General features: G+C 47.5%; 1 long non-coding RNA gene across 2 annotated transcripts in view; it reads left to right on the top strand.

The window, feature by feature from the left end:
• The first annotated feature begins 883 nt into the window (after positions 1–883).
• LOC135901718 (uncharacterized) overlaps positions 884–25,765 on the top strand; it is a 39,611-nt gene continuing 14,729 nt past the window's right edge. The window contains exons 1-3 of one of the 2 annotated variants that reach the window (XR_011509617.1): positions 884–1,148; positions 14,083–14,194; positions 15,451–15,906. This is a non-coding gene — a long non-coding RNA (uncharacterized lncRNA). Of the gene's footprint in view, positions 1,149–14,082; positions 14,195–15,450; positions 16,194–25,765 lie in introns of those variants that run through there. The other variant, XR_010564243.1, reaches the window with a different exon arrangement.

The raw sequence follows: 25,765 nt of genomic DNA, 5'->3' as shown, positions 1-25,765 counted from the left end.
TACATGGTGTAACAAAAAAAAGAAAGGAAACAACATACGATATAAAAATCGAAGCTATAAAGTAAAATAATGGCATAAAAAGCAATTACTATACAGAACAAGCAAACGCAACATTAATTTATAACATGAAACTTTTAAGTGTGCTTTTAAAGTTATTGGTGTCAATTATGCTTGTAAGTAATGTGGGTAAGTTATTCCTATTTTTGCTTGTTTGTGGAAGAAATGAATATGAAAAGCCGACGGTGTTGCAGTGCGGGATGTTTACCTCTTGGCGGTGGTCTATGCGAGATGAAATGTTAGCGGAAATGCACCGAAGGAGGATGCCACGCAATACAGAGATCAATACTTTAAAAATGGCTGTCATCCCCTAATTGCACGGGATGTCCCATAGTGTAGACTGAAGAAGGCCGCCTGAAGGTTGGGTGTTTCGGTTGTGTTTTCAGGCCCAGGCGAGTTGAACTCCTTATGCAGACACGTCGACCGAGACGGGACGCTGCCTCAATGATCGCCTCAGGGAGCACGCTAACATAAAACAAAAATACAGCAGCAATCTTGCTCTACATTGCAGGTCTTGCAAATGCATCGCTTGTTTTTAGAAAGGTCATCGTCATCCAAAAGCACGCTGACAAGCGCACGCGTGAAATTATCGAGGCATTTTCCATCATCCAACTTGCTCCTTCATGCATTACTTAACCGTCCATCCAGTTATTAGACTAAGGAAGCCACGTATCTGCAAATTCCGCCCACCTGCAAGCTCAAGTCATTCTACTCACGTTTATCACGCCATTTATGCTTTCATTCTTGCTTCTCTGCCTACATATTAAGCGATCGCGCAATAAACATACTTGCTGGAAGTCAGCGGCTGTGTCATGTGCCCCCTTCTTTGTGTCCCATTACTTGCGCTGTTTCCTAAAGTATGTGTTCGTACCGAAAAAGCCCGGCCAGCCACTATTCTTAAGTTCGTCCTAAAAATAATCGGGGGCTTTCGTTTTGTAGTCGCATATATGTTTGCAAGCGCAATCAACGTTAGACATTTCCTGCATAGCGTATGCAAAATGCCGTGTTTCTTGCGTATTGCCGCACCTAGGCTGAAATGTTTACCATGCTCTCAGTATTGTCTCTCATCAACGCCGGGCCGCTGGGAAGACGTGAGTTCGATTCCTGCCTTGGGGCGCTTTTATTTTCTTGTTTTCTCAGCTTAACAATTATTTTAGCAGCATATAAATAGCTCACGTTGTTATTTGCTTACTTGAGGAGCATAGAGCATAGTTCTAAGTTCTAAGAGCATGCATAGTTCTAAGCATAGTTCTAAGTATGAACCAACTAGCCCTTATCAAGATCTTACTAATAGAATGACCGCTACTCCCTTAAAGAGCATCCCAGGTAGCACACAAAGTCTTGAAAACGTCGTATTAAGGGATTCAACGTCTGAAACGGATTTTTGACCAAAATCGACGCATCAAAAACGTTCCAAACAAGATAGCTTAAAAACGAGGGGTGAATACGTTCTGATAACGTTGGAAACCAGGCAGCTTAAAAACTTGGGGCGAATACGTTTTGAAAACGACTCAAGGCGCCGCCACCGCACCACGGCGTGTCAGCCTCTTTAGCGGCTTCTACAATATTCAACAACCCATCAACGCGATTCAACCTTGCGCAAGGTGTCGATACCGTCGTCAAATCATGTGACCAAGGTGGCCACGTGATTCGTGATACCGGGCAGCCGGGCATAGTCGCGCCTTCATGGCGTCGTCGCGTCGCTGCACTCGCATTGCACCGTGGTGTGTTTGCGGCTGTTATGAATGTGCTGCCGCTGCCCTTTGCTATGTAAGTGTTGCAGTGTTTTGCTGTCAAGAAAACGATATTCTGTGATCAGTTTGGGTTGTGCGATATGTTTGTGTGGTTTTAATTTGGAAATCAGAAGTGTTTTCAATTGTTATGTGACCAAGGCGGCCATGTTATTCGTGAAGCTGGGCATAGTTGCGATATCGCACTCGCATGGCACTATACACTCTAAGTAGAAAAGGAGGAAATGGGGTATTGAGGTTACTCCTTTAGGGGAGCAACTGATGTGCCACCACCATTCCTCCCTTTAGGGGGTAAGTGCGAGGGGATGAACTGTTACTCCCCATGCCGTTACTCCTCCAAGGACTAACAGTTGCTCTTTTCCGATGCTCCTCAAAGGAGTAACGGTCATTATTTCCGATGCTCCGCAAAGGTGGAATTAATAAAATTAGCCATTTATGCGCTAATAAAAAGATTACTGAGCTGAAAAAAAAAGAAAAAAAAGGTGCGTGAAAGCAGGATTCGAACTCACGCCCTCGCGCTCCCGTGTTAGCTATTCTAACCACTGCACCACGGCATATTTTTAGAGCGCAGCTCTTTGGCGTCCATTCCTGGGTTTCGCGTCGTCGTCGGCGTTGTCGTCGGCCTCGTAACCAGCTCCGCCCCCCTTTCATCCCCCCAGCGCTAGCAGCGACCGACTGATACCGCTGGATGCCGCTGACGCCGCTAGAGAGTCAAGATAACGTGACTGCATAGAACACCGTCGCCGCCATGCAGAAAGAGGAGGAAAGGGTACCCCCCCCCCCCCTGTTCTTGTGTGGCGGATAGGGTGCTCTTCAGTTGCCGACGCGCCGGTTATTTCACGTAGGCCCCGGCACGTCGACGATTACGTGACCACCTTCCCACGGCTAGACCTGGTTCTTAGCGCTGCGGAAGCGAGGGTATCATATTGTTTGTGTGGGCATCGGCGGCGTTGTCCCTGAAACCAACTCCGCAGCTGGGGTTGACTCACTATCGGCGTCAGCGGCATCAGTCAGTCGCTGCTATCTCTTCCCTCCTCCCTTTATCGTGTTGTCCGCTTGCTGCGCGCGCTTCTGCCCCCATCGTTTGCCGCTGGGTGTACACGCCTCCCCCCTCTTCCTGCGAGGCTTCGGTTGTCAAAGCGCCGGCTCGAACTTAATTCCTTTCTTCGCTCCTCCTCCAATGCAACCCCTGTGCGGTGGCAATCAGAGAGCCAGATCGGTGGCGGCGGATCTGTATATGTGCACCGCCCGAGCCGAAATTGCCGCTGCCGTTCGCCCTGTGCGGTGGCAATCAGAGAGCTAGATCGGTGACGGCGGATCTGTATATGTGCACCGCCCGAGCCGAAATTGCCGCTGCCGCTCGCCACTGCGAAATTATCTGCCAGTTCTTTCTGAGCCATGAGCGAGACGACCGATGGAAGTCCTCCGTCTGCTGCTGCTGCTGCTGCTAAACGAGCTGCCAGAGCAGAGGCCCAGCGCCGTCGCCGTCAGAATCCAGAGGTGCGTGCCGCCGAAGCAGAAGCTTACCGTCGCCGCCGTCGAGATGATCCAGGAGTACGCGTCGCCGAAGCAGAGGCTAAGCGCCGCCGCCGAGAAGACCCTGCCGTTCGCGCCGCCGAAGCGGAGGCTCATCGCCGCCGTCGAGAGCAACCAGCAGTAAGCGAGGCTGAAGCAGAAGCTCATCGCCGTCGCAGAGAAGACTCTACCGTTCGCGCAGCCGAGGCCGAGGCCAAACGCAAACAAAGGCTCGCAAACAGTCAGGGTGCAACAAATGATTTGCGGCGACAGTTTACAGACAATCCGTTTGGAAGTTTGTGTCCAGTGTGTGGTCGGCTCTGGTTCCAAAATGACGTGAAACCGCTTCCGGATACGTGCCGTGAGAATCTCCGGTGTGCGTTTCCCAACTCGGAATTGTGTCAATTCAGACTGTGTTCTTCACCTCAATCTATCGAAAAGGTGAAACAGCTTATTTTCTGCGCTCAAATTTCGCATTAGGGAGTAACGTAATCGTCGGTAATTTTTTTTTTCTTTATAGCCTGCTAGGCATACAACAAAAGCAGATGCAGTGCACTGTCACTTTTAAAAGTGCTGTCACATCACTTTCAGCACGTAAGGGGTTAAAAACGCAGTTTTTTCATCATAGAGAGTTCCCCTAAAAGGGGGTACCACTCAGGCATTTCCGTTTGAACTGTGCACACTTCTCTCAAGTATTCTACACTCTCAATGAAATACTCTCGCGCCGGTCGCGAATTGAAGTCCTCGTTGCGCACGGCCATCCGCGTCCTCCACACGCTGTGGAGTACTAGTGCCATGAACATGTCGTAGGGCACACCCCCTACGTTCTTGGCAGGCAGAAAACGGATGCTGTACGGGGTAATGGGCAAGTCTTTCTTCAAGGTCCTCTGGAGGATGTCCCAGAGAAAGACTGCATCACAGCAATCCAGAAATATGTGTTCAACTGTCTCCGGCTTTTTGCAGATGATGCAGTCCACAGACCAGGCAAGAAAAATGCCCTTTTCTCGCAGCCAAGGTTTTGTAGGGAGTGTGTCACTGTGTAGCTGGAAGAAGGACGTTTTTACTGATGGTCGTACAGGCATCCTTTTAACTCTTACTAAAACATCGTCCCCTGGACCCCTTGAGTACAATGATCGGTATACAGGAAGCGGTAACATGGTTTCTACAAGATCTTTATACAATTTCTTACGCGTCACCACAGAGAGATACTCCATTGAAAAGCGTACTTTTAGGATTTCAAAAGCACTAATGATTTCACGCATATAACCCCTTGGCCGTCTTTGTTCGACATTGACCGTTGAAACAATAAATTCCTTCAAATAATTTGACAATCGCACATGTAACACTGTTCTCAAGAAGCAATCGCTTTGATCGCGTAAGAAAATAAACCTAGCCACGATCTGCCGCAAGAAAAGGTGGACTAGGCCAGGCCCCCCACTGCGGACAGATCGAAACAAATTTGTGCGACTGGTTCTTTCCCACGTAGAACTCCAAACAAATACTGCAATCACTCTGTGTAGCTTTTGAACTGCATTACGTGTCATAGATAACACTTGAAGAACATACCACACTCGTGAAACAAGAAATATGTTGCACACAATTGAACGCGTAAACATTGAAAATTCTCGGCCACCCCATTTTTGGGTCTTCTCGCGTAGTTGCTCCGTTTCATTCTTCCAATATTCTGTTGTGTTCCGGTAGTGTCGGAGTGGTACGCCTAGATACTTATCAGGCGTCACCGTCCATGTAACATTTTCAAACAGTGAGGGTGTACTTCGCCAATTTCCATGCCAGATACCAAGGCATTTATTCCAATTAATTCTACTACCGGTGCACCCACAGAATGTCTTCACATCATTTACTGCCACTCTCACACTTTCTTGATCATCACAGAACACTGCGATATCATCCGCATAACTAAGCACTTTGACTTCCGCGGTCATCAAGCGGAATCCACGAAGTCGTTCATTCTGAAGCATTTTTTGGCAAAGGGGCTCTAGGTAGAGGGCGAAAAGTAATGCTGACGCAGGACATCCTTGTTTTACGCTTGATAAAACTTGTATGCTTTCGCTGAGCTGTTTGCTCACTACAATCCTCGTAGTGCATCCCGTGTATGCCATTCGTACCCCCTCCAAAACCACAGATCCCAGTTTTACGTAGTCGAGGATGCACAAAAGGATCTCGTGACTCATGCGGTCAAAGGCTTTCTCGAGATCGATCTGTAACATCGCTACCCTACTCTCAAAATCTTCACAACATTCCAAAATATTCCTTGCAACGTGAATATTCGTCGTTATAGATCTACCTTTGATGCCGCAGGTCTGATGGGGCCCTACGATTTCTTTAATAACAGTTTGAAGTCGCCTGGCCAACACACCCATAAACAGTTTATAATCAACATTGGCCAAGGTTATGGGCCGATACGATGCAATAAATTGCTGTTTCGCGGGATCTCTTGTTTTGGGAATCAACACAATGTGTGATCTGCGGAAGGACCCTGGTAATTCTTTCTTTTCATATGCCTCGTGCAAAACTTCACATAAGGCTGCTGCCACTGGGCTTTTAAATTTCTTATAGAAAGCTGCGCTTAGGCCATCTGGACCAGGTGTCCTTCCAGAGGTGATTTTCTCAATTGATTTTTCAATTTCCTTGACGGTGATAAGTGCCTCTAAGGTTGCCTTTATGTCGTCGTCGAGTTGCGGCATAAGTGATAAGAATTCATCCTTGAATGTGCTACTGCCCTGTCTTATGCTTCCTAATAATTCGCGATAATGTTCCACAAACGCTTGTTCAATTATTGCTTTATCTCTTGTGACGACGTTTTGATATTCTATCACCTTGATTTCATTTTTAGTCGCGTAGCTCCTCTCGTCTGCCAGCGCACGTTTCGTGGGCATCTCGCCACACCAAAGCCCTTCGGCGCGTGCGCGCACCACAGCTCCCTTATATCTTTCTACGTCTACAGCCTCCAACTTTCTTTTCACGTCTTTAATTTCTTTACTGCGCATGCCCGGTTGCACACATTCTTGACAGAGTAAAAAATCTAACTGGCACTGCAACTGCTTTTCTTCTTTCATTTGGCGGTGTTTTATACAAGATGCTCTTTCAATCGCTTTCATTTTTACTTTTGCTTTAAAAGAATCCCATGTATGAATTAAATTGCCCACGTTACACTCGAATACTTCTTCTAATTCTCTTTTAACGTTTTCTACAAACATGTCATCATCGAGTAGCTTGTTGTTCAATTTCCATAGGTCCCAGCTAAACCTCTGCTTTTCTTTCTTATTGATGGTGAACATGACTAGACTATGGTCGCTGAAAGAAACGTGCTTCACACTGTAATCTCGGCACAAGGAAGTAACGCAGTAGACACGTAGGCTCTGTCAAGCCTCGCCTGACTGCTACGATGGTAATGCGTGAACTGCGTGCCCTGAGAAAGCACATATCCTACGTCATCCAACTCTCGCTCGTGAACCATTGCATTCAAAAATAAGGCACTATAATCACGCACCGGCGCTTTGCTTGCCCTGTCTTCAGGAATGCAAACGCAGTTGAAGCCTCCGAGAAGAATAATTGTCTTATCACACGACAGGTGCACTTCAAGGTTTTCGAAAAATATTTTGCGCTCTAGCTCCCTATTTGGTACATAGACACAAACAATCCGCCAATTCGCTCCAGAAAAAGAAAATTCACAGACAATAAATCGTCCCAAATCGTCAATATGCAAACACTCTACTACAATACCAATGCTGTTCTTCATAAAAAGCAAGCAGCCACCAGATGTACCATGAGAATGGCTGACACATACATTGTATAGGGAGCGGAAAGGCGAAAGCATGCGGTCTGTCTGCTCTTGGGACTCGACTTTCGTTTCCTACACGGCAGCAATATCAACGTCATTCTCAAGCAACAAACGCCGCACCTGATACTGTCGCCTCCTAGACCCAAGTCCTCTAATGTTGAGCGTTGCTACGCATAAGGCTGTTTCTAATTTAAAGGACATGTTATCGCTATGAGTAGGCCTACCACACGGCTTATACTTCAAATGGGTGCTCGCCAGAAAACAAGGAATTTGCATAACTTACGGGCATCTCGACTTTTTTCATGTTTTTACGTCTCGGCTCCCGCAAAACACTTTCACATATTACTGTCTCTCCAGAAACCACGACAGTCTCACCTACCCAGGTAATGAAGACGGGAGAGGCGGCTTGGCCTCTGCCCGTGGGTCGAGCAGAATTTTTGGCCGCGGTTTGAAAGACGGGCGCCTAATCCCCGTTGTCTTCGTCGGTGGTTCTCCAGCCTCGACGCCATCGGAAATACTTGTCTCGTCTCGACTTTCGTCCCAAGGGCGCTTGCCAGCCAGGCCACCGACTGCGCTCTCGCTGTCGTCCATGTTGTCCTGTCCAGCTGTAAACTCTGTTCCCTTGGCAGAAGTTTCACACGATTCTGGCCCCTTTGAGGCCGTTGCATTCCCAGGTTGTAGCTCCGACGGCTGTTCTGCGGGCTCTTGCCCTGTTGTCGCATTCGGCCCTTTGAGTGTGGTCGGGTCTGGCGTCACCAGCACTCTGTCGGACCCTCTGTCACCCGGACTTGCTGCGTCTTCAGCGTCAGCCTCGCCCATGAGTAGCTCGAACGCGTCACCCCCGTCCACGGGCCCGGTGACGCTGGCATAGGAAAGCGTGCAGTCGCGCTCCTCATGACCGAACCTCCGGCAGCTACCACAACGCGGCACTCGGCAGTCACGACGAATGTGCCCTTTTCCTCGGCTGCGTAGACAAATGGGCGCTCTTCCCGGCACAACAACAAGGGCCTGCTCACCGTTCACGTTCACTTGATGAGGAAGGTCGTCAATTTTAAGGCCCACCTTCAACCTGAGCGTTACCAGACGGGTGGTCGAGCCCTTGTCGGCCACGCCGTGTACCCGCCACCGCACCCTGCTGACTTCCGTCACTTGGCCGTACGGCGCTAACGCACGTTTCAAGTCCTCGTCGAGTACATTGTGGAGCAGCCAGTGTACCTTCATCCGCACATCTTGGTTGGCTGGATCGATGACAAGGCAGCGAGAATTCTTCACCTTGAGGTCACTGACGCCAAGGATCTTTTTCACAGCATCCATATTCTTGAACGTCACCACCCACACATGGCTCATGCGATACGCCCCTAAGGCAAGAACCTCGGGGAGCAGCGTCAGTCGAGCCAGTGTGTCGCGGAAGTCTTCCACTCGATATTGCCGGGAACGGACGTCAGCATGTAAAAAAAACTGTATTCAAAATAACTCGACCTGTAGGAAGGTTCGGCAATATAACTTCATACTCGTTCTCAACGTCAAAAGACCTGTTACCGCGGCCGGAAAGTACCGCTGTAGGTGCGGCAATGTAAAAGCGACTCGGCATTTTCTGTATGCTGTGCGGGGAGAGTGTAACGTTGAGTGTACTTGCAACTATAGGCGAGTGCGAAAAGAAATATGCCCGAGTATTCTTAGGGTGCTTTAAACTGAGGCACTACACGATGTAAACGTGTAGCGAGCTCACACGGGAAACCTAAGACGACAGAGACGAACAATTGCTCTGTCGCTTAGTGTGTCCCGTTTGAACTACACATCGCTTCAGTTAAGTTCGTAATCTCCTTGGAACGGAAGGAACTTAGGTACTATTGACCAGCAAAATCTGGCAGTCTATCAATGACTTGCGCGTTTAATGTGGATCGCTCACTTATGGGGCGCGCACGAAGGGCATGGCTCTTCACATTCCAACTTAAAATTTCACGCAATTTTCTCACGAAGAGGCAAAGTGCTGCTTTGCATGTAGTTCAATGGACGGTGCACGAACTTCGAACTATTTTAAATGTATAGACAATACAGTTTTTGCCGCATCACTGCACGACACGGACGAAAACAGCGGAGCGCATGGGGAGTAACTGTTGCCGTTCGTCCTCCCGTTGCTCTCTTTCCGACTAGGGACTAAACACTTACTTTCCAAAATTTGTACACGGCACGCACATTTATGCAGTTACTCCCTTGAGGGACGAAACCGCCCTTTTTGGGACGAACTGCACAGTTACTCCCATTTTCCCCGGAATTCTTCTTAGAGTGTATGGTCCGTTTGCGACTGTTCTGAATGTGCTGCCACTGCCCTTTGTCATGTAAGTGTTGCAGTGCTTTACTGTCAAGAAAACGACATTCTGTGATTAGTTTGGGTTGTGCGATCTGTTTGAGCCGGCATAATAGCGTTATCGCACTTGCATTGCGCTGTGGTATGATAGCGCCTGTTCTGAATGTGCTGCCGCTGCCCTTTGTCATGTAAGTGTTGCAGGGTTTTGTCGTCAAGAAAACGACGTTCTATGATTAGTTTGGGTTGTGCGAACTGTTTGTGTAGTTTAATTTGGAAATCAGTAGTGTTTTCAATTGGAGGGCGCGGAGTGGAGGGCACTAATCAGCTCTTCAAGTTCATTGTCATGTTATGTGAGGCGCCTTTTCACTGACGCTTTAATTAAGGCGTTAAGGGCAGTATAAGGATGAAAGTCAGAGGGACGAAATCGTGCCTGTGTGTCCCTAGCGTCGGGATCGGCCGCTATGCGTGATCCTAACAAGAAAGCATTTTGCAGAATGCGAAGAAAGGCGGCAAAATTTCTGTGCGGACCTTGCCGATCTCCGCAATGGAGCCGTCATCGTGGTATTTTAGTCTCCCGTTTAGCAAGAGTGTTGCAGACAAGGGAACTGGTTCAAACAGGCTTTTTTTAATGATTGAGTACTAGTGCAGTATCCCAAAAGGTGAGGTCAAGTGCTCGCCCTATTTTCTTCCCTCGCGCTACAGCGCACTGACAGAATTTTGCGTGGACCATAGCGTGCTTTTATCGTTTGCGCTTCAGGTTCTCGATTGTGTTTTTGCCCCCTTTACCCACGTGATGGGTATTTCATGGTATTACCAGGTACCGCATGTGCCCATATATTGTGTCCAATATATGAAACGGCCAAATTCGATTTTATTTGACGCCTCAAATGGTAGTAATATATTGAGTCCCTTGTAGCTTTGTGCTTTTTGTCAATTTTACTATGTGGCGAATGGATACAGCATGTACGCTGCATAACTCGCTTGTGGATACTGCATACGTGAGTCGAGTATGCCCTTGGTATAAAATAACTTGTATGCTTTAGGTAGTACGATTGTTTGCAGTTTGGGACATGGGTCGGAATGTACGCTGTGCGCCCTTCGCGCTTTACGGCGGCCTGCCGAGTTCGTGCGGGTGCCATGTGTGCGTATGGAGTTCGCGAAGCGCTCTCGCAGTTTATATATATATATATATATATATATATATATATATATATATATATGCGTGTGTGTGTGTGTTCTATTCGCGCGCGTCGCACAACTTGGCATGTCTCAGTTCTTTGTCCTTGTGCAACACCTTTTCCTAGCGTACGTCTGTGCATCATTCGATACCGGTTTCACACGGGGCTCTTTTAGCCGCTGTCCAGTCCGTTACAAATCGAATTTCTCGGTCGTGATTGGCTCCTCTGCGCAAGCTACGAGAGTGAGCCAGTCGCATCGTTAATTCCGATCCGGATCTGGCGTGATCGCGACCGAGAGTGGTCTTGTGACACCGGTTTTACACATGGCTTCCACATAGGGAACACTTTAAGTTCAATGCTACTGAGTGAAGAGCAAGTGCATATATATGCCAGTGGTGGTATGTGGGCAAGTTTTTCTGGTGAAGCCAATAATTGTGCATTCAAAACATTTCAATTACCAGCGTAGTGCATCCATGTGTCTACTTCGAAAAATGAAGCACCATGCAGTGCAGATATCTGAGCATACCTGTCCAGGGCAGCAAGCGTGCCTACATTGAAACCACTACCAGCATGTGCGGCAGCTCTATTTCCAGCAGCGGGACTGCACAATAATCAGTAGGGTGTTCTCAAGCTGTTTATCTACGAAGCTCCGCCTGGACTGTGTGCCAAACATTTTTGGACGTGAAAGTGGGGGTGAATTGGTAAACATCAGTGGAACTGTGCCTGGACTTTGTGGCAAATGTTTTTGGATGTGAAAGTGTGAGTGAACTGGCAAAGAATTTGCTCTGGGCTACTTGTGTTAAGCGTTTTTCTCATTCAGAGTGCTTTTTTTTACTTTAGGAGACTGGAGATGTGCGCAAAGTGTGACATGTCGATGGGCTAATTAATGTATTTGCTGGTTTGCAAATTATTCGTTGCAACTTTGTTTATCCAGGGAGGTACAACTTTGCCTCTTGTAAAGGGCTTTTTAGATAAACACTTATGACCATTGCTTCCTTTGTTACACAAATGCAGCTCCCAGTGCATTCCAGTTTATTTTCATGTTTATGTAAGTTTCTAATATGAGGCTTGCATATTCATCTCTCATGTTCTGGAGTGGCAAGATACAGCATTACTGTCTCATCGTTCGCTGCACTACAGTAGTGTTCACTTGTTACACTGAATCCCCCGTTTAAGTATTCTGTACTAATTTCATGTTTTGCTTTTTTGTTGTATGGTTATTTTTTCTCGCCATTACCTTCTTTGATATATCTTAAAGGCAATATTTCCAATTTTGCATTGTTCCCATTTTTTTTATTTCTGTCACAGGATTGTTTTATGATGGTATGCAATGGTAATCAGCTTATAGCTGATTGGTAACTTTGCTTGGAGGCAGTTACCATCCGATACATACTCTTGCATTTTTCAGTCTACTTCTTCCATTCGCTCCGATGTCACTTCTGCATAACTCTAGTCCATCTAATAGCACGTGCACTTTACTATGATAAATTAGACACTTTAGTACACTCTAGGTTTTTCTGTTCATTTTTGTATGTGTACTTCGAAATTTTTTTATGTGCTAGTGAATGTTCACTTTCGAGTTCATTACGAATCCTTTCTGCGACTTTTGTAATTTTTGATGTACCTTTACTTCTATTTGCATTTCTCACACAGTTTATTCGAACCTTGCATAAGAATTACATTTTAATAAAGTGTTTTTGCTTTGTCACAATGTTCTCATTTCATGCGCTCTTGGCATGAAGGGCTTGGTCTGGCCACCTGCCAAGACGTGGCAATTTGTTCTTTGCAGGATGTCATTCCCATTGTGGTTGTAAGCATCGTAGCTTACTAAAGGCGGTATTAATGATTTATTATTTCTAACATGCTCATTTTCGTGCGACTTGGTAGAGGATGCGCCGGCGATGCGGGGAACAGTGCTTGGCACTGCGCCATGGCTCTTACAGTCAACACCGACGCTTCTACTCATGTGGGGCGCGATTGGAGATCGTTGTTCGAAACGCCCGATCAGTTTCACCTCACGCGATTGGCCTAGGCCGTGCCAACGGGTGCGGCTGACGACGTCTGCGCGGCATAGGCCAGTCGCGTGAGGCGAAACTAAACGCGTGTTTTGAACAACGATGTCTGATCGCGCCCGTCACCCGCGATAATGAGCTTCAGATGATCGTAAACCTTTCATGACCGCTTCTAGACCAGCTTTTTGATAACGTCCTAAAAACGTTTAGAAATTGGTTACGAATAGTTTTGCCAAAGGGATTACTTGTGTCTTTCGCAATCCTATTTCTAGACAAGCTTTTCGAATACGTCTTGCAGACCTGTTCTAGATCGTCTCAAGAAAGTAATTAAGCCGGACATTAGCAGAGATATACGACGTTTTCCCGCCGAAGTTCTCTCATTCGTGTCTTCTTTAACTCGTTTTTATCGTCTTGGATAAACGCTACGAAAACGTTACGTATCTCTTTTGTGCTACCTGGGATAGGAAAAGAGTAACTGGTAGTCCTTGAAGGAGTAACCGCAAGTACACTCTTAAAACGGTTGCATCCTTTGGGGTGTATATTTGTCCCACACCGATAATCGTCATCTGCCTAGCTTGCGTTTCCTTTTTTGAAAACTGGGCGCTCGCTACTTTCCTGTCGAGAATGCTGCGTCACAATGATAACGCGCGTGCCCTTCGTGACTGGGAAGTACCGGGCTCGCAGGGTTAAAGAAAGGAAACGCGAGCAAGACAGATGACGATTATTGTTGTGGGACAAGATAGGCCCCAAAGGGTGTAAATTTTTCTAAGAGTGTACTCTCAAAACAGTTGCACCCTTTGGGGCGTATATTTGTCCCACAACGATAATCGTCATCTGCCTCGCTTGCTTTTCCTATCTTGAAAACGCTGTGTCCGCTACTTTCCTGTCAAGAATGATATGTCACGCTGAGAACGCACATGCCGCTCGTGACTTGGAAGTACTGGGCTCACAGCGTCAAAGAAAGGAAATGCGGGCAAACGATTACTGTTGTGGAACAAGTTACGCCCAGAAGGGTGGAAACTTTTTAAGCGTGTGGGGAGTATACCGTTCACACACTTGCAGTTACACCCCAAGAGGACGAATGCTTGTGACGGGTCAGTTACTCCTAAAATGGAGTAAAATCGATGTGCCTTTTCGTTCTTGGAGTGTTGTTGCCTCAAAACATGGCTCGTACCCACCCCACTGGTGGGATTAACCACACTGGGTTGATTGAAAAGTGCATCTAACGAAATACCAAAAGGGGGTGAAGGCAAATATTCAAAATGAAGCATTAGCAACTAAATGCTAACAGAAACTTCTAGAGGGCCTATATATAAATTTATAATAAAATGAAAAAAGTAGTGTCCCACAGTCGGTACCCTAGCAGCGAAACTTTTCTGACTCTTCAATGAGCTTGTGTATACAGAGAGAGAGGCAACGTTATTCGCCTGAGTGGGGAGCTAATTCATGGGCCCGTCAGGAAGGCCAAATGACCGCCAGGCGATGCGTGACGGCGACCTCTTCGGCTCGTTCCACGGCTCGGAGTTGCAGGTCCGGGCTGGAGCTAAGCAGCACTTCCACCCACGATGAAGGTGAGGGAGCGGCCAGGAGATCGTCACATCCTCTGAGACAGTGAGGAGAACTTGTGTATTGCAGTAATCATTGACCCATAGCTTCCCTAGTTGACAGGAACCAAAGTACACAATATTTGGTGTAGCAAACGCTAACCCCAGCCTACTATAGTAGGACACAACTTAAAAAAAGTTGGCAACCAAGGCACACGAACCGCCCGGGGTTAGTCCGTTAGCGAATCACAGAAGCAAACGAAGCCGTCATGCGACGTTTTCCAAATGACGTCGTACTTGATACCTCCTGAGCATCTGCTGCTCTTGAGGAGTCCTTTCATCGGTGGAAGCAAGGAGGTGTGCAACAGACGTGGACAAAGTGTATGAAGTCTGAGTATTTCACTCTTCAAAAGTCCACGGTACACTTTATTTCACTGCATCCATGAAACTTCAATGCCAACTGAAGTGAAATTTGACAGTAAATAGCTGCAGCGAAGCAAGCGTTTTATTTCAGCTCAATAAATAAATAGGCTATTACCGTTCCACAATAACAGACGAGTGAAGACGGGTACAAGAATGGTGCGATGTTTGGCTGATGACACTCAACCAGTGGCGTAGCAACAGGGGGCCGGGGCCGGGGGGACGTGGGCCCCAGGTGCACGGGGCCAGGAGGATGGGGTTGTGTCTTATATGTCTGAAGACACCCGAAAATTGTCGATATCCTCGCCTTCCTCGACTACACCCGATGGGGGGGGGGGGGTTGACAGAAGAGCTAAGGGCCCCGGGTGCCAGACGACCTAGCTACGCCACTGGTTACGGGCCAGCTGTACATGGCGTAAGAACATGAAACACCTTCCTTGATTCTGCAACATATAGATACTCATAAAAATGCAGCTGTAACGACTTGTACTCGTGACTTCTGGACACGTTACTATCGTTGCTATTGTTAACGTTACTATGCGACAGATGTGTACAGCAGAATGCAAATCATGTTTGTGTTTGTTGTCCAGTTATCTGCACTGTGGACAAGTCGTTTCCAAAACAACTTTCTTAGGTGGGCGGATAACTATAGTGCAAGACCTTAATTTTACTTAATTTACCTGAACGTGGACTTTGTGATAACTTTTGAGGGTTGAATATTGTGTCGAAAAAGATTAGAAAGAAGAAGCAGAATGTGATCCAGGTAGAGATTGCGTGCTTGGCAGCATCAGCAAAATTGAAGAGAAAAGTATGAAGTAGAGGCGGGTGCCAAATAAGCAAGCGAGGCGCTCGTGATTTGTAAGACGCAGGGCCAGTGAGCTGTTCCGGGAGCTCCTGCTGTGGTACCTGAAGCGACCCAGAGGACTCGCCTGCCTGTTGGTGCAGACGCCGAGTGGAGCCTGATGTGACGCCATTTGGAACAGGCCTGACTGTAACCTGCTCGTAGCCGCCTATTGAAGCAGCTAAGGCTGTGTCTGGGACGAAGCTTGATTGAGGCCCAACCGAGGCTGTCTTGCTCGAAGTCCTTGCTCGAGGTGGCATGGGGCGTTGTGGCGGTGGAAGCCGCCCACCTGACACCCGTTCGAGTGCGCTGGCCACCGTAATGCAGCCGGGGCCTGTCGCCTGCCTCATCTGATGACCAATGCCGTCACCGTGTCTTAGCTCGCCTCCAACGAGGATCATCGCGCCTTGGCTCCCCTACAACTAGAATTGTCACGACAGTTCTACTGCCGATTGTCGTCAGCATCGGAACTTAACCTGTGAGACGCATTCACTCCTTTGCTGAACGCTACGCGTAGGACATAATGTAGGCATGTGTTTGTTTTAGCGACTTTCATTTCGACTCTGTGTTTACTGCTTATTTTGCTTTAATTCTAACATCTTTGATAAATGTTGGTTTACGTCTGTGCTCTCGTCTGTGACGTTCATTACCGCTTGACTGCACACTGAGATACGTGACGAACAAGCGTTACACCTTGGTTTCCAATAGTCCTAGAGTAACGCGTAAGCATTCTTTGGCCAGTACTTTAGCGAAATTTGTCCTTCCAGTGACGCCTATGTCTGAAAACTAAATGCCTAATTGTTCAAGCTAACACATGTAATCATTATAGTAGTGTAATCGTATATAATTGGTAGCGTTAGAAAAAAAACTGTGTCTCGCTAATGCGAAATTCGAACAAAGCCATATACGTGTTTTCGTTTCCCGATATATTGAGGCGAGGCATTTGAGAGCGTAATGACCGCACGACTAGCAGCGGGCCACTGGTGGTAGCGCCTTCGCCGCGGGAGGGGCAGTAGGGGAACGCTGGCATGATGAGCAGCATCGGAGCCAGCTGTTGCAGGCGACGACGGCGAAGGCGTGAGCAGTGGCACGAGCGCTAGGGGCAGTATGGGAACCCTGTCATGAGGCGCGGCATTGGCGCCCCCTCTGGAAAAAGACGACGATGAACACGCGAACAGTGGCACGAGCAAGTTCAAGCGCTTACGACGAGGGGTGGCGACGCTCAAGCCTGGAACGGGCGTCTAGGAGGTGCGCTTTAAACAATGGCAGTTCACCCTGATTGCAACCGAGGCAGAAGAAAGGCAAGAGCCGCGGCTCCACTCTGTTTCCTCGGCAGGGAGCGAAACGCGCGCTTTCTGGATGCTGCCGAATATCCGAGCGGCAATAAATTCACCTCCGTAGTCACAGACACCAAAACCACAATCGCATGCAGCGTATACACAAAATACTCGTAAATAGCGGAGGAAGTAGCAATCGCGCTGGCCCTCACAGATCAGGAATGTGAAGTCCTACTAAGCAAGTCGCAAACAGCTGTAAAGAAATACGTCAGAGGTAGAATTTCCAAGAAAGCCCTGCCCATTCTGGCGAAAGCGGGCAAATACGAAGCCGTGAGCTCAAAGATCGTACGGTAACCCGCGCACGTCACCAGGGAAGGCGACGCGCCCCCTAACCTACACGAGATGGCGCACCGGACGGCGCGACACATGACCCGCCCCGCCTAACAGGCCAACGCCTTGTACGATAGCAAACACTCCTCGCCCCAAATGGGAGAGGGTCACTAAATACAATGACATAACCATTGTAACCAATGTTCTCCTGAACATAACCAATTCATATCTGAACGCCAGAAAGGTACACCCACCACCGAGTCCCAAATTGAACAGGAGGCATGCCATCGCCTGGAGACAGCTCCACACAAACACCTTCCCTAACCCATTCCATCTGTAACGTATCTTACCAGATAAGCATCACGGCGACACATTGAAACTGTGACAGGAAGGACCAGCAACAGTCAAACACATGTTGTAGGTGTGCAGTGTAATTATAGGAAGGATGACAGTAACCTCGAGAGACTCTGTCGTCGAGGTGGGCCGCCGCTCTGGGCAGCTCAGACCACGTCATCCAGACGTGGGTGATCCAGCAAGCCCTTGAGGCGGTATTGAGGCACTGCATTGACCTCCTGCCGTGGGAAACATAAGCCCGCGTTGCGTTAAACCTTGCCGGACGTTTAATAAAGTTGTATGCATGTATGCATCCATCCATTCCGCCCGAAAGGCCAAGCACTGATTGTGATAGCAAATTAGTAGATAGCTCTACAATGTAAAAATAGTAGTTTTATCGGCCGTATGAACTGGTAAACATTCGCTAACTAACTAAATTAGAAATGATAGAATGTGTAAGCGGGACTAAACGACGACGTAAAAAGAGAGACTCACAGAGACAGCGCTGTCATTGTGTCTGCTTCTTTCTGCGTCCTTGTTCAATCACGCTTAATTATTCTATCATGAATTCAACCCAAGTTGGCCGCTAACGTGTTTTAACTAAATTAACGAGCACGGTCTCACGGGCGCACAGGTAAACATAAACACATTTCGGTCGTTTAGCGTGGAAACCCACTGTCAAAACTATGGAGTGAGGAACCGCGGCAGCAGCAAGCGAATTCACCTTCATGCATCTCTCCCTTCAACGCGAGCCAAGCGTCGAAATCCCAGATTATATGAAGCTATCAGCACTACGCTCATTCTGCAAACATCGCAGATCGCTTTGGAGATGAGGCCCGAGCGGGCGCGCAATTTGACCCCGTCGCAGGTCGCTTTCAAGGCACACGAGCGCTGGCAACAAGCCCCTACGGCGTCCACCAAAGGTGTCTACTACGGCGTCCACGATTCGCATGGACAACGCCGTTGCAAACGCTGCGGTTTTCTCCACACTGTACGGAGCAGCGGGCGAGAAGGACATCGAAGCACCCTAGCAGAGCAGTGTATGTCGAGTCTCGCAGTACTTGTCCTTCGCGCTGTACATCATTTTTTATCATTAATAACCAACTAACCCAAGCAACCACGCTAATACCCTAGCAGCCGCCTGAATACGCCCCTCCTCCCTCGCCTGAACCCCGCGCCCTGCGCGCGACAGGAAAGGGCAGCAATCCAGGCCGCGTTCTTCGCTCGCGCACGCGAGATTGAACCGCGTTGGCCAGCTCACCCTCACAAGCTTGCACCCATACAGAACCTTACGGCGACGCCGATGGCAGAAATGTGCCTGGAGTGTCCATTTAATTGCTATCGCAATAAAGAAAAACCTCTGAAAGGATTCAAACAATGGATATCTGCGTGAGCGACGCAACAATCATGGGAGCGAAAGTTCCTTTGGCCTCAGTTTAAATTACACCTGGTCCAAGTTAGAAGGACATTAAGAGGTTTCTCTCAATGTCCTTAGTTTCCTTTTGTGCTACAGTAATACGTAAGCATTATCTGGCGAGTGCCCAAGCAAAATCTGTCCACTCCGTGTCTCCATATATCGGTAAATACATGCATAATTCGTCAAGACATATAATAGTTATAATAGTGAGAGTAGATGATTCCTAGCGTTAGGTAAAAAGACTGGTTGCGTCGCCATCGTCGCGCAAAGTCGTAACAAAATAGGAAAATAAAGAAATCCACATGTATTCGTTATAACAGTAAAAATTTAAATTATTCGTAGCGATTGATAGACATGCATGAGCTAGCCAAATAAGTAAACAAAAGCGAAGCAGAGGAGCTAAGGAATGTTTACGCAGTAGTAGGTTGTTCTCAGAATTTCAGCAAGATTCATTTTCACCACACGTCCATCAAACTAGTCTCTCACTCGTAAAATGCAATGAGAAAACTTGAAGCTTCTTTGCGGGCTATAACTAATCCTTCTTGGAACGCAAGTGGTTACAGGCATGCATGCTGAACATCCTCCTTTTGCAGGTTGTCCAGAAGAGTGTCTGCTTTAACTCTGTATTACGGGGCACACCTGCCCCCTAGCTCCTCACACACATTCTTCTCCCACACATTCCTAAAGCGCCGCAAAATCAAGCTTAAGACTTGACACCTATTCGGCGGTAAACATTTGCCCGCCTTTTTGACTCCTTTTGGATGGCGGTGGCTAGCGGCATCTCCTGCGGTGTGAAGGCCAGTTTTCTCATCGATTCGGTGCCCACGCGATTAACTCGAGATACTTTCAGTTGTGACCATCTCTTTCAACGGTCACGCGCATTGCTGTTTCTTCATTAGTTCCACCTTGTTTGTTTAGACTCATCCAGGGACCAGGAAGGCGATTCAGTTTGTAGTAAGCTGGTCGTTATGCTCTTGGAAAGAGTTGCGGCCGAAAAAAACGCCAGCTGCATCTAACTTTTCCTTTTGCCTCATTACTTCCTCGAGTGACGGTTCGCCGCTACGCTGGCACATCCTCGGAACCGTGATGTAGGTTGGAAAGATGGAAAATCCGATGATGCGAAACAGCGCTCGCGATCAAACCCTGCAGTAACCGTTAAACCCATAAGCAATATGAATGACAACCGTTACCTCGTCTGGTTTTTCCCTAATTGTACAACACTTTTCGCAAGAATGGGTAACTGGAAACAAGAGTCGCAAGAAGTTTAGAAATTACGCGATCTACTATTGGAGAGATGCGATGCAACAGCCAAAGAAGAAGAAAATGTGAACTTTAACAAATTTAACCCTTTTTGTAAATGTTTATGGATCAACATCGTTTTATTTAATAAGAAAGTAGAATAACCGTCGCTGGAACTGGAGAATGATTCCGTGTGTTTTGAAAGACGCTTCTACACTTATCAGTTGAGCCGCCTAATGTGGCCACACCTCCGCTGTGCTTATGCGGGTGTTTTTCTAACCTTCCGCGGTGGGTGCAGTACGTCTAGAACAGCGTCCGGCGCTCAACGCATTTGCGCGGGACCGGCGGCCTCGCATCGTTAGGCAACACGAGTCGGCTTTGCCACTTGGTAGAGCAGTAAATGATGCATTAAAGAAAACTGTGATTGTTCCACAAATATGTATTTCTTTTTGATTCCTCCAAATATAATTTAAAAAACGCTACTAGAAATCTTTATTTTAGACTTTCCCTTGTTTACTGGTTCTTGGCAGTGTTCTTTCTCCGCTTCTTTCCTGTGGGTGTCCATTTGATGCGGTTCCTTGCTTGTCAAATAAAGGAGTGGTGTATCTAACAGGCGTACCTGTGAGATACACATCATTTAATTAGTATTTGGCCAGTTTACAAGTCTTGATGGCGAAAGGTAGGCATTATTCACATTACCACGAGTAGAAGTAGCCTTCCCCCCTTATTTTCATAGAAAGGTTACCTTGTGTTGCCCCCCCTCCCCCCCGAAAAATAAAGTCCTGGACACGTGCTTGTTTCAACGACATATGCCCTGCGTAACCAAGTGATGGCACAGCACGGAAACAATTGTGCAGCATTGGTCCACCAACCTCTGTCCGTGATCAGACTTGAATTGGCCTACAACAGTGATGCCACTTGCGCTATTAAGAATTAGGGAAATGCGGCGCCTCGGCTGCCACGGTTTCTTCAATTTGTGTTATTTTTTACCCCTAAGGTAAAAAATAGACTCGCCATCCCGGCCCTCCAATGTGGATGTCCTGCAAAGCTCTTGCTAAACCACCCTTACAACTGCTGAGGTGGTATACAATGCCTAATTTATAGTGCGGATGCTTGTTTTGAGGTTGCTGTTTATTGAACCGTACGCTGTTCTATACGTTGCATGTGTGATTCCAATGAATGTATGCACTGTTTGCTGCACTTTGCTGAGTGCTTGTAGCCTCTGCATTACCAGAGGAATGAGCCACTGCCTTTTTATTTGCTTAGGAGCGTATGAGCCATTACAGAGGATGATAATTTCTACTCACGGATGGACGCGAAAATGCCGACCACCGACAGGCTAGCAGCTTCGCTCTAATAGCTGTGATATTATACAAAGACGTGCGGCACTAAATTTTCGCCGCCGAATTCAATTTCTTATTTTGATCTTGAGGTGTTGATTTACTGTTGCGTGCACACGAGTTATCCATTTCAACTGTTTTTCAACACTTTTAGCGTCCGTTTTAAAGTCTATTGTGCGGGCATACCTGGTTCACTCATGCTCTGTATTGATCTATTTCTTTTGCTCACGCAGAACACTGTCGTGAATAAAACTATCTTCACGGCAATCTGGCGCATTGCGACGTTCCCGTGATGGCTACATATCCGCTTACTAAAGACGCAGAAACATTGGCACAACATCTTTAGGTGCTGTATAAGCTACTCCGTGAGAATGAATGCTAAGTACTTCGGGTGCGAGACTCAATGCGGACGCACCGTCTGTATGAATTTCTCTTTTGCGTGGGCCACGCCACAAAGGAAAAGCAGCCAGAGAAAAAGTGGGAGCGGCAAATTGACGTCTTCATTAGCGCCACCATTTCCACCTCGTGTGTCGGCAGGCTGGTCCATACATCGTTTCGTCACGGCGCCTAAAGGGGGCGCCGATTTTATCGACTCCCATACATCTTGCTGTTTGAAGCATCGTTAGCGCTTCACCACCCGGCCCCCTCCACCAGCGTGCTCACCGTTTACGGGAACTCATAGAGGAGGGGCGAGAGCAACGCTATGCCCCCAGGTGGGAACGCCCCCTAACGACACGCCCTAGAGGAAGCACCAACACAGCGCTTGCCAGCAGCAGCACTATTGATGAAGTAAACAAGAACAGCAGGACGCTTGCAAAGCTGTCTTTCACTTGAGTGCAAGCTAAACATTGTGAGCCGCATATCAACAACCGCCAGTCAGAGACGGGTAAATGCCAGTTTGATCGATGAGACGCAAAGGCGCAGTGGGATACTGCCTTAGGCGGCTTTCTTCAGCGCTCGATGCTTTCAAAGCTATCGGTTCTCACCTTGGAAGGAAAAAATAAAAAGGCGGAAAACGCACTGATCGTTTGAGTCGGCAGAGGGCGACCGTTATCGCGGGTCACATCATCGCGGCACGTGCTAATGCGCTTTTCCTGCCCGAGAGACTCGAGTACACGCTTCGCCGTGGATCGCTGGATTCACCTTTAGTCCTAAAGGACGACGCGTCATTCGTTGCCGGATTGTGGAGAACAGTGCTTCTGCAGTAGACGATAGCATTTGTGCAGCGTAAGATTTGGCCGCCAGGCTTCTCAAAGCTGCTTTGGAGGGATGAAATTGTCACGAAAGCCTGTAAATTGAATTAGACAGCGGCAATAATATATAAGTGAATACAGAAACTGTACTAATGTGCCTTTACAGCTGCGTTTGCGAGCCTCCCCATTACCTAAATTTCCAATGTGCGTTGAGCTTGACTGATGCTTTCCAGAAGGTTGCTATCGAAAATTAAGTTCAATATTCATATACAGCAACATTTCCCTAAGTAGTACCTGCCTTGCAACATGCCTAATAACACAAATGTTTTGCATTGAAAAAACAGTACTCGGCGCTCAACGCGTGATTCGTGGGTGCAAAGTCCGATGCGGGGCGCCTTGTAAGTGATCGTTGTGCCGAGCACGACATTCATCCATGTGTATCATGCCAGCAGAGCGATTTCAAGGAGTCCACAATGACTTACACTACAATGATTGAAAATGACAGTGTGGTGTGTATGTATGTGTGTTCGGAATGACCGAGATACTCAGTGCGTGTGAACGCTAAAGGAACAGGGGACCAAGAAACATTGTAGTGTGCACAACACAGTGCGGTAATGTAGATTGTGAGAAGCACTTGTTAGACCAAATATTTTGAAAAAAGTTGTGCTTTGGACTTAGAAGTGTTGTATATGAAAACTATGTATTTGTGCGACTCAAGAGCATGCAGAGCGAATGAGTGGGCGGTGCGACCAGGGTGCGATAACGATATCGCGCTCCACCCTTGAAGGCAAAGCTTGGGCGTCCTCCAACTGTTTATCGAAGAAAGTGGACTGCGTCAGCTTCTAGGGTAGCCAAGATTTTAGTGAGTTTGTTTTGAGAACTATTACTGCACCAGAATGACTCCAATAAAGAACGTACTCTGAAACCTGAGCTGTGGCAATGTCATGGCGGCGGAGAATTTGTGACGCGAAGTAAGAAATTCCGGCAAAATCCAATTCACGATCACTGTCGACATTTGTGCGATTAACATTGAAGCAATATAGCGACGCAACGTATTCCCAAATTGTTGTGGCCTCAACAGGCATCGAATTCTTCATTTGTATGGCACTCACATTTATTTTATTGCGACAGCAATTATATGAACTCGAAGTGCATTTTCACTGTCACCGTGCGGTTGCATATCAAGTCGCACCCTACGTTCTTTGTGCGGGGGAAGGTTTGCGGGGGGACAAAAGCCATCGCGGCTTAATCTGACCCGCGCAGAACATACGAAAGTGGGCAGCAAGCGCGCTGTCCCCCGTAGTGCACCAGGCACCCAATCCTGCGAGGCACCGGCGGGGGTGGGCGGGGAGGGGGGGAGAGGTAGATGAGGTGGCATTCTACTTCGGATGCAGCTGCGCATGTGGTGGCTGTGCGCGCTCGTCCGGCCGTATCTTGAGAGCGATCTGCGTTCACGGCAGAGTCTAGGTGCGTCATCATCATGATCAGCCTGGTTACGCCCACTGCAGGGCAAAGTCCTCTCCCATACTTCTCCCACAACCACGGTCATGTACTAATTGTGGTCATGCCGTCCCTGCAAACTTCTTAATCTCATCCGCCCACCTAACTTTCTGTCCCCCTCTGCTACGCTTCCCTTCTCTTCGAATCCATTCTGTAACTCTTAATGTCCATCGGTTATCTTCCCTCCTCATTACGTGTCCTGCCCATGCCCATTTCTTTTGCTTGATTTCAAATAAGATGTCATTAACTCGCGTTTGTTCCCTCACCCAATCTGCTCTTTTCTTATCCCTTAACGATACACCTATCATTCTTCTTTCCATAGCTCGTTGCGTCATCCTCAATTTGAGTAGAACCCTTTTCGTAAGCCTCCAGGTTTCTGCCCCGTAGGTGAGTACTGGTGAGATACAGCTATCATACACTTTTCTCTTGAGGGATAATGGCAACCTGCTGTTCATGATCTGAGAATGCCTGCCAAACGCACCCCAGCCCATTCTTATTCTTCTGGTTATTTCCGTCTCATGATCCGGTCCGCCGTCACTACCTGCCCTAAGTAGATGTATTCCCTTACCACTTCCAATGCCTGGCTACCTATCGTAAACTGCTGTTCTCTTCCGAGACTGTTAAACATTACTTTAGTTTTCTGCCGATTAATTTTCAGACCCACCCTTCTGCTTTGCCTCTCCAGGCCAGTGAGCATGCATTGCAATTGGTCTCCTGAGTTACTAAGCAAGGCAATATCATGAGCGAATCGCAAGTTACTAAGGTATTCTCCATTAACTTTTATCCCCAATTCTTCCCAATCCAGGTCTATGAATACCTCCTGTAAACACGCTGTGAATACCATTGGAGAGATCGTATCTCCCTGTCTGACGCCTTTCTTTATTGGGATTTTGTTGCTTTCTTTATGGAGGACTACGGTGGCTGTGGAGCCGCTATAGATATCATTCAGTATCTTTACATACGGCTCGTCTACACCCTGATTCCGTAATTCCTCCATGACTGCTGAGGTTTCGACAGAATCAAACGCTTTCTCGTAATCAATGAAAGCTATATATAGGGGTTGGTTATATTCCGCACATTTCTCTATCACCTGATTGATAGTGTGAATATGATCTATTGTTGAGTAGGCTTTACGGAATCCTGCCTGGTCCTTTGCTTGACAGAAGTCTAAGGTGTTCCTTATTCTATTTGCAATTACCTTAGTAAATAGTTTGTAGGCAACGGACAGTAAGCTGATAGGTCTATAATTTTTCAAGTCTTTGGCCTCCCCTTTCTTATGGATTAGGATTATGTTAGCGTTCTTCCAAGATTCCAGTGCGCTCGAGGTCACGAGGCATTGCGTATACAGGGTATCCAGTTTCTCTAGAACAATCTGCCCACCATCCTTCAACAAATCTGCTGTTACCTGGTCCTCCCCAGCTGCCTTCCCCCTTTGCATATCTCCCAAGGCTTTCCTTACTTCTTCCGGCATTACCTTTGGGATTTCGAATTCCTCTAGACTATTTTCTCTTGCATTATCGTCATGGGAGCCACTGGTACTGTATCTATCTCTATAGAACTCCTCAGCCACTTGAACTATATCATCCATATTAGCAATGATATTTTCGGCTTTGTCTCTTAACGCATACATCTGATTCTTGCCAATTCCTAGTTTCTTCACTGTTTTTAGGCTTCCTTCGTTCCTGAGAGCATGTTCAATTCTATCCAT

This window comes from Dermacentor albipictus, unplaced genomic scaffold (assembly GCF_038994185.2).
Source record: "Dermacentor albipictus isolate Rhodes 1998 colony unplaced genomic scaffold, USDA_Dalb.pri_finalv2 scaffold_16, whole genome shotgun sequence".
Classification (NCBI taxonomy): Eukaryota; Metazoa; Arthropoda; class Arachnida; order Ixodida; family Ixodidae; genus Dermacentor; species Dermacentor albipictus.
Note: the sequence above shows the minus strand (reverse complement) of the source record. Positions and strands in the feature narration are given on the sequence as shown.